This window comes from Podarcis tiliguerta (assembly GCF_965153285.1).
Source record: "Podarcis tiliguerta genome assembly, chromosome: 2".
Lineage (NCBI taxonomy): Eukaryota > Metazoa > Chordata > Lepidosauria > Squamata > Lacertidae > Podarcis > Podarcis tiliguerta.
Genome location: NC_139535.1, coordinates 99,654,386 through 99,664,957, shown reverse-complemented (window position 1 = coordinate 99,664,957; position 10,572 = coordinate 99,654,386). Strand labels below are relative to the sequence as shown.

Here is a 10,572-nt window from a genome sequence, read left to right as displayed (position 1 = left end):
AAGCTTATTTTAATGAGTATTGGCTGACGCTATGAGTCTACCAATTACACACAGCTGTAAGTTTGCCGAAAAGATTGCCAGAAACTGTTTTTTATTCTGAAAGACACTAATTGTGTGTGTGCTTTGTGTTTAGACAGACTGTGCTGTTTTTATTTACGATGTTTTGTATCTGTGAGACTGTAGAGGCAGAACTGGGCACCTCATCACAGCAAATTGCAAAACTTTGTAGAGTAAGACAGCACTTAGCTTGTAGTAGCTTCTGGCTCCAGCACAGGACTGTTGTTAACCAAGGACTAAAAATGCTAAGAGTACATGGCAATGTATAAAAGATACAAAACTAAATGTTGCTCCTAAAACCAGACACTAGTGCAGAACGCAAGAGTTCAAAATGTTGAATTAAAGATGCTGGAGAATGCCTAGAATGTTCTGGAATGTTGTGGCTGGACACAGAGGTATGTAGAACAGGGACCATGAGGATAGCAAAGGAACCATAGGGCTGCCAAAATCAAGTTCTGGAAGAGAAATGAAACTTAAGGTAGACGCGAAGGCTCTCAGGAAGCGGGGGTTGTGGCTTTGTGCAGAACCCTGTGTCTTTTCCTCCCTGTGTTATCTTCCAGGACACAAATGCCCATCTCCTTTAAAGCCTTAACCAGCTCTGACACACCTGACCTTTTCCCGTGAGTAGGATAGTGAAATAGAAAGTAAATAAATTTCCCTGCAGGTCGTGGCATTAGCCAGAAGAAATCCTCTGACTGGTTTCTCCAGTTCCTGACAATTCTGACATGGGAGGAATTAGAATGCAGAATGCTTTTTATGCCTTCTTGGAGAAAAGGAGCGAGAGAGAGAGAGAGAGAGAGAGAGAGAGAGAGAGAGGCGGGGAAGTTACTCAGTAGATTCCACATGAGTTTATCTTTTACTTTGTCAATTAGACTTTAATGCTAATTTATTATGCTTTCGTGAGACGGGGATGAATTGAGATTTTAAGACTCTGCAATCTGTACAACCTCATAAAGACACACTGACTGATGAGGTTGACAGTATGATGCATGGCTTTTCATAACTCTTGATTACAATCTTCTCTTTTCACACCGTGAACATTAAAAATGTATCAGTGTCATTAACATATTTACCCATTATTACCCTCATCCTGCAAGTATTTTATGTGTATAGTTTTTTTCATTGGAGGGGGCAGGCACACACAAGTTGTGGGAGTAAGACCCACTATAAATTACCCATGTCTCATGTTTATGTCTATTTATGGCAAGATTCAGCCAAAGCTACGATCTTTTAAGCCCCAGTGATTTCGCTGGGGAAGATGTAAGCAGACAAATTAACACCCCCACTGAAATCAATAAAATGCAAGCATGTTGGACATGTTTTCTGCACTTCCTCCTCAGAGTAGAACAAAAATGTAGGATTTCAACATTTCATAAAGTGCGAAATGTATTTTCTTGAGTTGATTATATTTCCACCAGCAGATGTAAATGTTTTGCAGCCCTGACTATATCCCAGGCTAGGGCATTTACCCACAAATGATTCCTGTGCTGCTTTTTCATATGAAGATTACAAATATACAAAGACTAGCACAGGAGCAGACAATGCCAAGAAGGAGCAAGGAAATGGGGGGTGGGGGGGTGGGGAGACAAAAATGAAAACAGGAGCTGCCTTGAGGACATAGCTGTAAGGCCAAACCATAGGTGATGCAGAAGATCTCCCAATGTTTTTAGTTTTACTTAAAAGCAGCAGCTGTTTGGGGGTATTGAATTGGATTGGAGCAGCAGTGATTGGGAAGAGGGTGTTTTTCCTTATCTAAATATACCCTCCCGTCCAAGCTGGCCCTATAGTATTAAAAGCACAGTTCCTTGTATTTGCGCCTTGCAAATAGCAGCTGTGGGTGGGTGAATGTGTTAATTGCCTCATCACACAGCGCCACAGTTCTAGTCTCATTTTTTGGAATCCCCTCATCCCTCCTGTTTTTAAGTAAAAAACAAAACAAAAACATTGTTAGGAGCCCATGCTGGATTTCCAGAAATGGTGTGTAGTTTGGTATTCAGTTTGGCTGCAGGCTACAGCACATCAGATGCTGATTTGCTCTGGAGTTTGCCTTCCGTACTTCCACTCTGCATGGCAAATGTAAAACAAGCACAGGGAGGGAGGGGCAGGTTGAAGCTGTGGCTTGCCATAGAAACCATTGGCATAAGTTCCTTTATTACGGCATCAGCACTGAAAATGTTTGAATTTCGTGGTGGGGTAGTATGGGCTATGCTGGGGGACCCCCAAATAACCTGACAGGCTGTAGGGGCGGTCTTCTGTTCAGCCCCCCTTGCTTTTAAGTATTGTTATGTTTACACTATTCCACTGCTCTGCTCAGTGAAAAGTTGCAATAGGATTGGAGGGGGAAGAATCATTAATTCAGTGGTTGGTTGATCATGGGGATTGCTTATGAGACGACTGTGTCCCTGATGGGGAGGTTATGAGGCCATTGCAGGGAGGTTCAGAGGCTAATGGACTGATGGGGAATGGAGAACACAAGGATCACTCTCAATGTTTTTGGAGAAGACTATTAAGGGACACAGGTGGCACTGTGGGTTAAACCACAGAGCCTAGGACTTGCCGATCGGAAGGTCGGCAGTTCGAATCCCCACAACAGGGTGAGCTCCCATTGCTCTGTCCCTTCTCCTGTCAACCTAGCAGTTCGAAAGCACGGCAAAGTGCCAGTAGATAAATAGGTACCGCTCTGGTGGGAAGGTAAGCGGCGTTTCCGTGCGCTGCTCTGGTTCGCCAGAAGCGGCTTAGTCATGCTGGCCACATGACCTGGAAGCTGTACGCTGGCTCCCTTGGCCAATAAAGCGAGATGAGCGCCACAACCCCAGAGTCGTCCATGACTGGACCTAATGGTCAGGGGTCCCTTTATCTTTACCTTTATTATTGAGATGGGGGTGCTGGCAACTCCTCTGTCCCTACTAAATTCTTTAGTGATGATGATGTTGTTATTTTATTTTATCATCATCATCATCATCCCACCTATTTCCTACACTGGGAATCAAGGTGGTTTATACAAATTCAAACAACACAGACAAAATACAGAAGGCTAGAAACTTATAAAATCAGTTAAAAAGTAATTAAACTGTAATAGAATTAAAACAATATAAGCATGAATATAGAAATAAATGCCCTCTTGGCAGTCACATAATTTCTATATATAACTAGGGACAGAGAACTTACTGCTCTCCAAACTACATAATGTTCTAAACCCAAATGCTGAAAATTTTTTATCCCTCTATGTCACCGCCCGCTCCTCTGGGCACTTCTTTGGTAAATTTACATGTTTACAAGTTGTGAAAATTCAGCTTGCTGCTCTTATGCTTCCATCCTGAATGTGTGTTGGCATTTCTATGATATCAAAACGGGGGGGGGGGGGGGGGAGCGTACTGAAAAGGCTATTCCACCTTGTGTCTCATTTTATCACACAGCTGGCCATCTCAGCTTAATGTGGTGTATCTGTTAGAACCCACTAATTGGTGCTAGCTGTTGCTATGCAAGTTGCTAAGTAAGTTAGTCAATATTAAAGATCCAGCCCCCCTTTTCAAACACACATGTAGGCCTTGGGAGGTGGAAGAACACAAATAATAGCAGTCATTTGTAAACTGGCTGTGTAACAGAAATGTGTAAACAGAAATGTTTCTGAGCCAGCTGGAACCTGTTTAATTGGTTTGTCTGAGAAATGCAGGCAGAGTGAGGCCATGGCCTCAGGTGGCAGAGAATTTGGGCGAGATCTCACCGGAAATCACAGAAGAACTTGCACACTCTTTTCAGGAAGATCTCCCCCAAAATTGGCACAATCTTGCCTGAAATTGGCAGTGGTACTCTGCCCATGACGGCTGTGGCAGGGCATGTGGCAATGGCAGCAGTGGCAGCAGCAGAGGAAGGCCGCACTTCCTATTTCATTTCAAGTGGTGAAACGGGACGCACCGTCCCTGGATGCAGGTGAATTAAAGTTCGGCATGTCAAAGTTAAGGAAGTTTATTCCTAGGAAAGCATCTCCATTCAAAGATTAAGGCAGGTGCTTCCATCTTCCCCTCTAAGTCACAATATTTTCTCTTCCCTTTCCTGGTTTGTCAAACCATGGTTTGTCATGTTGGCTGAATTGGACAAACTGTGGTTACTGGCAACCAATAAATCCACCAAATAATTATTTGCAAGCTGAATTCAAGCTGTGTTTTAAATCATGGTTTGGAGGCACTTCCTGGGTAGCAGTAGCCGTAGTTCCTAAGTTTGAGCAAAGCCTCTGCAGGTACAACTATTGAGGTGGAGAGCGCTATCCATGTGATTGCCAACAGCTTTATATGTGGAGACTTTGGATACCACTAAACTATGTTCCACAGAAGCCCAATTGGGTTTCCCTGGCACAAAGTCTGATCATAACAAACAGTACAAGCAACACGGAGACCAGTATACTAGATAGCACTGTAATTCTTATAGCATAATATACACGATTTAGTAACAAAAACAAGATGTGTGCACTTGTAAATTCTCTAATATATTTGAAATCAATTGAACACATGTCCGTCAATCTTTGAAAGTCCACAGAAGTATAATAAGTCTATAGTTGAAACAAAGTAATAGATGCTATCCTGTGGGCTAAGCGGTAAAACTTTTTTTAGGCGTTCATGGTGCCAAAGTAGTAGGTGAATAACAACAGACAGTGATCCCAGATAATCTGACTGTTTCGCTGGAATCTTCTTCAGCACAACTACAGAAGAATTCAAATATGAAACAATGACCTGTGTACATGAAAACTATATCAACTTCACACATTACAATCCATTTGCTACAACTACAATAAGAACAACAAAGGTACATACCTCATAGATTAGAAAAATGCACAAGGAGTAGTGGTCATGTGGCTATGTAACCACTGCTACCAGTTGCATGATACCTGAAGCATAAGTAACCATTCCCAGGTGGCGCTCATTACAGGGAGAATGAATTGCAGTAATTCAATTTAAAGGTACAAAGCAATACAACAACAATAGAAAAACATCAAGTGAAACAATTTAAATCCAGTTCAGAATTGAGTCCTTCAGGGTGAATGGTCTTAAACATAAAGTGCTATCTAGTATACTGGTCTACGTGTTGCTTGTATTGTTTGTTGTGTTAAGTTTGCAACACAGGGGTTTGTTGTTCTGTACAAAGTCTGATCGTGGCAGATATATGTCTGAGAGACAAATTTCACATTATATGCAAATGTAACTGTAGTAGCAATATTTTTCTAATCTCCCACCCCTTGAAAAACCACTGCGGGGGGGGGGGGGAGGGAGAGACTTAGCGTGCATGCACAGTATACTTTTAAAGCACATTCAAAGCATGTTTTCCCTTCAAAGAATTCTGGGAACTATCATTTAAGGATTGCTTGGAATTGTTACTCAAGGAGTACACTACAGTGCCCAGAATTCTTTGAGAGAAAGAATGTGCAGAAGTGCTTTAAAATGGGTATGCAGCCCATTTTCTGGGGTTGGGTGGGGAGGAGACTCTATTCATTGCTTCCGTTGCCTCCTCACATAGGCAACTGGAGAAACAATCATTTGAAACCTTGTCTGCTTGGGGAAACAATTTGGAATGGGATAATGGTGGAGTGGACTCCCCTGCTGTTAATTGCATCATCCCAATGGGCCTTTTCAGGCTAAAAAAAGAAGCAGAAAAGGGGAGCTGTTTGGCTATAGTTATAATGAGTGTAGCTTGTCTGTCTGTTTTTTACAGAGTAATTGCTAAGTTGGCTTACAAGAACCCTGGTCCTACTGCGTCTGTAGACTCTGTAGATGTACAAATCTATATAGATCTGTTGTTTTATAGATCTGTAGGTCTGGCATTGCACCTTGGGCGATTGACTTTGGTAGTCAATTGCCACAGATGGGAGCTGAGCTGAGGTCCCATTCAAAAGCAGCAATCCTGTCCACCTGGCACAGAAACAGTTCTGGGAGCCCAGTGGGGAAGGTGGTGCGTGGCAGCCCATGAGAAGAGGGGGGTTGGTATTGTGGTCACTCTCATGCACAGCAGCAAGCAAGGCAGGTGTCCTGCATGTTAAAGTTAAAAGTTTAATGCTGTGTTCTATTTGGAATGCTGTGAAGAGAAGTTTACCTAAACAAGAGGTTCAACTCTAGGTGAAAGCGGAAGGCTGGTGTTTTTCCATTTCAGTAAGTTACACTACCTTATGGCTCACGTCTGGAAACCTGAGCTGCAGCTTTCGCAGCAGGAGAGCAAACTTGAGGTGTCGGTGATAGTTAGCAGCAGCAGCAGCAGCAGTTGTTGCTGAAAAGCTCTGCAATGATGAACAAGCTTAGGCTCTCTCTGGGACCAGAGAGAGGAAAGTTCACTGAACTGCATAAAGGACTAAACCACATTGCTTGAGTGCAATTGTGGTACAGTGGTACCTCGCAAGACGAATGTCTCGCAAGACGAAAAACTCGCAAGACGAAAGAGTTTTTTGTTTTTTGAGTTGCTTCGCAAGACAAATTTCCCTATGGGCTTGCTTCGCAAGACGAAAACGTCTTGCGCCTTTTTCTTAAAACCGTCAATGCATTCCTATGGGAAAACGTCAATGCATTTCCTATGGGAAACCGTGCTTCGCAAGACGAAAAAACTCACGGAACGAATTAATTTCGTCTTGTGAGGCACCACTGTACTTCATATTTTGTTCTTGTAACTAGATTCAAGACTGTTCTGCAGTAAAGCTTTGAAACTCATTCTTTGGGCGGAAAGCTCACTTATTTCTACACAAGGTCCAGATCCGGGATTTTGATGAACAACTCCAACACTATCTTGATTGGGGAGAGGTGGTGGGGAGCATCTTGGGGAGAAGTGCAGCAGTGGGCATGGATCCTGTCCTTGTTGAGCGGGGGGGGGGGTCATTAGCTCTTCTATGCCAAGGCCCCCCTAAAGTCTGGCACTAGTCCTATCTGCATATTTCTGCATTAAAAACTTTGTCCAGGTCCTGTCCCTTATGCATGGTCAGTAGTCTTCAACAGTAACTGGGAATGAAACCTACAATGAGACCGCAGAAGCAAATCTGAGCAAATCTGTGGGTATTGTGTTCAGATATTTTAATAGACTGGTTAAACTTAGAAGTCTCAAGTACAGTTGCAAACCCTGGTGTTAGGGACTAGCCAACATCTTCCTACTTGTCGTCATTTGCGTTAGACAAGAATGGAGCCAAGATATCAGTTGCCAATATCAAGATTCATGACACCAGTCAGAGTAGCAGAGAAGGAAAAGTCCACAATTTGTTGGCTGGTCTTGGATACTGGGAATTGCTATAGGGCAGGGATGAGAAACCTGTACCACTCAACTTGTTGGATTACAACTCCCAGCATCCTTGACCATTGGTCAGTCTAGCTGGAGCTGATGGGAAATGGAGTCCAATACCATCTATAGTACCACAGTTTCCCCAGCTTTGCAAAAGGGCGATGGATGGATGGATTGATTGAATGAATGCCGAGCACTTGAAAAATATTCTATGGCACTCTACCTAATACAGATCCTCATTTCCCAAAATGTCATTTCTATTCTTGGAGGCAGCCACAGTGATTAATGAACCAAATGAGAAATGGTTTATTGTTTTAAATTCACATTTCTAGCACGGTGCATTAGCCTCTATCATAGTATGTCAGTTGATCTAATACAATGTGGCAGAATATACCCAAATCCAAAAAACAAATCTAGCGCTATGGGAGAGTGTTGGCTGTAGAACTGCAAGTTGGATTCTTCTTCTTTGTGCTTAATAGTTAACCGGTGGCAGTGAGGAACATTATGAAATTAATATAAAGGCATGCTGGGCTTCTGTTGTATTATTGCGACTCTACATCTTTCATGCATCCTGTTTGATGACACTGTCTGGCATAGATGAAACTTGCAAATGTTTCTTGTGGATTCACTGTCTGAAAGCCCTACAGTGCAGGACCAAGTTCCTCCTCTTTTTTTTTGTACTAAGAGTCTATGGAGACTAGCCGAAAGAATGCACAATTACACATATTGGTGTTGAAGGCTCCGATTCATTTCAAGATGCAGAGATGCCTATGCAAGTTGCAGAAGGCATGCAAGTCCAACTCTAGGGGAAGGGCTGTGGCTCAGGGTTAGAGCATCTGCTTTGCATGTAAAAGGTCCCCAATTAAGTTCCCAGCATCTCCAAGTAAGGCTGGGAGAGACTACCGGTCAGAAATCCTGGAGAGATGCTGCCAGTAGGTATACACCAGGCATGTCCAACTCCCAAGAGACTGCGATCTACTCCCCCTATAAAAAATACAGCAGTGATCTACCCATTGGATTGACCAAGGTTGCTGAGCTTTTTTTGGGGAAGAACCAAAGTTGTTGAGCTTTTTCCCCCTTTTTTGGGGGGTGGGGAGATCAATCAGGATCATGAGATCAACCAGGATCGACCAGGGATGCCCCACAATCGACCAGTAGATCTCTATTGACCAGTTGGACATGTCTTGTATAGACAATGCTGAATTAGCTATGTGTCCTCCACATGTGTTATATGTGTCCTCCACATGCAGCTGCTGGGTGACCTTGGGCCAGTCACACTTCTTTGAAGTCTCTCAGCCCCACTCACCTCACAGAGTGTTTGTTGTGGGGGAGGAAGGGAAAGGAGAACGTTAGCCGCTTTGAGACTCCTGAAGGGGAGTGAAAGGCGGGATATCAAATCCAAACTCCTCCTCTTCTTCTTCTTCTTCTTCTTCTTCTTCTTCTTCTTCTTCTTCTTCTTCTTCTTCTTCCAAACCGTCTCTCAAAGAAAGATGTCTCACAAAAGTCTCAAAGCAAGACATCTCTCCAAAGTCTCAAAAGGACAGTGCATCCAGAATAGTTCAACTGTCTTGGAATAAAGTCTTCATCAGCTATTATTCTGAAACAGTTGAACTATTCCAGATGCACTGTCCTTCTGAGACTTCGGAGAGACGTCTTTCTTTGAGACTTTTGTGAGACATCTTTCTTTGAGAGACAGTTTGGCATTCCTCGCTATTCATTGGCTGTTTGAGATACATATAACAACTTGCAGTTACTTGTATAATTTGTGAGATGTGTTATATGGTATATATATGATTTTGAAGTGGCTTATTAGTATATTTTGAATGACATCATACCGATTATATATTTACTAACAGTTATTAGCCAGCATGTTGCATTTGCATTTTGGTAGACTGACTCGGTATAAGGCATCTTTTCATCAGTAGTGGCCCTTGAGGCATTGTATTGGGGTACTGTTGTTCTCCCAGCTTCCCAACACAGTGGCTCACTGGCACTTACTGAAATGGAGAGGGGAAGGGAGAGGCATGGGGAGGTTGACCTAGTATGGCGCTTGATGGCAGAGCCAATCGAACATTCCTAGCACCATGTGCTGCGTTGGCCCCAAGCTCCCCGTGCCTTGACCCTCTTAGGTAAGAAGCTGGGAGAGCAAGAATGCCCCACCCATGCCGCCTCATTGGCTGCTACTGCTTCCTACGTCTCTGTGTTCCTTTATGGACTCCAGAAGGCATATCCCACCTGCTCATTGGAGCCCAGGTGAGCACTGCAGTCCCAACAACCAGAGGGACACCTACATTCACTCCAGTTACACATACACAGTCCTGCTCCCAGATTTGGCTCTTCCCTGCTTTATCAGAGCAGGCAACTCTTGGCCAAAGTACCGCTATAATGTGCAGTGTTAGAGTGTTGCTTCCCATCATTGGGTAAATGCTTGTGTAATTTTACATAATATTAAAGCCCAAAGATCAAATTTGCAACCTGAGGACTTGTTCTTACCTTCTGTTTTGCGGTTGGATAGATACTAATGAGTTGTGAAGAGAGTGTGTGAATAGCAAAGTTCTCGTATTTTCATTTAGAATGAAAAAGCAGAAATGTACCAGACTTTTGCATTCCACTGTTTAGAAACTGTGTCAGCCGCCCACCTTTTCCATACAGTATGTGGTGATTCAACAGCACATCATTGGCAAACAGTATATAACTGCTAAGCTGCTGTGAACCCTGATGGTATGTGAGAAATTCTACTCTGTTCCTTATTAATATTCAGAGGGATTTTATGCAAAGGCTCGCATTTTTCATGTTCTGCGACTAGTTCTTAGAAAATGGAGTTTGCTATAGTATTCCAGTGAGTGTATATTGATATGGTTGCTCAGTGAGATAAGCTGTGTGATGAACACTCATCCGGATTTATATTCTATCATCTTCAAAAAGGGGTTTATGACATATAAGCAGGGAACCCACATTTTCTTGCTTTTTAAAAAGGCAATGTGTGTGGTCTTTTCCACATCAAATCTCCAGCTTTAGTTTAAGCTGTTCTGCACATATTCATTCTCTCTCTCTCTCTCTCTCTTTCTCTCTCTCTCTCTCTCTCTCAGAATTATGCATGTGGCTTTTCTGTTGGTCTAATCAGCTATTTAGGTAATGGAATACATTAGAAAATAGATTGCTTTCTGCTGTGTGAGTTCTGTTTGAATGTAGTAACATGAGCTGATTTGTGTCGATTTTTTTTTTACCTTGAAATGGAGACATGGAAATGAGTGAGCATTTCTCTACTAT

At 42.9% G+C, this 10,572-nt stretch overlaps 1 long non-coding RNA gene across 1 annotated transcript in view; it reads left to right on the top strand.

Annotated features, from left to right (window-relative positions):
• The first annotated feature begins 2,676 nt into the window (after positions 1-2,676).
• Positions 2,677-10,572, top strand: part of LOC310671845 — an 86,510-nt gene continuing 78,614 nt past the window's right edge. The window contains exon 1 of the long non-coding RNA XR_014508252.1: positions 2,677-2,748. This is a non-coding gene — a long non-coding RNA (uncharacterized lncRNA). The remainder of the gene's footprint in view (positions 2,749-10,572) is intronic.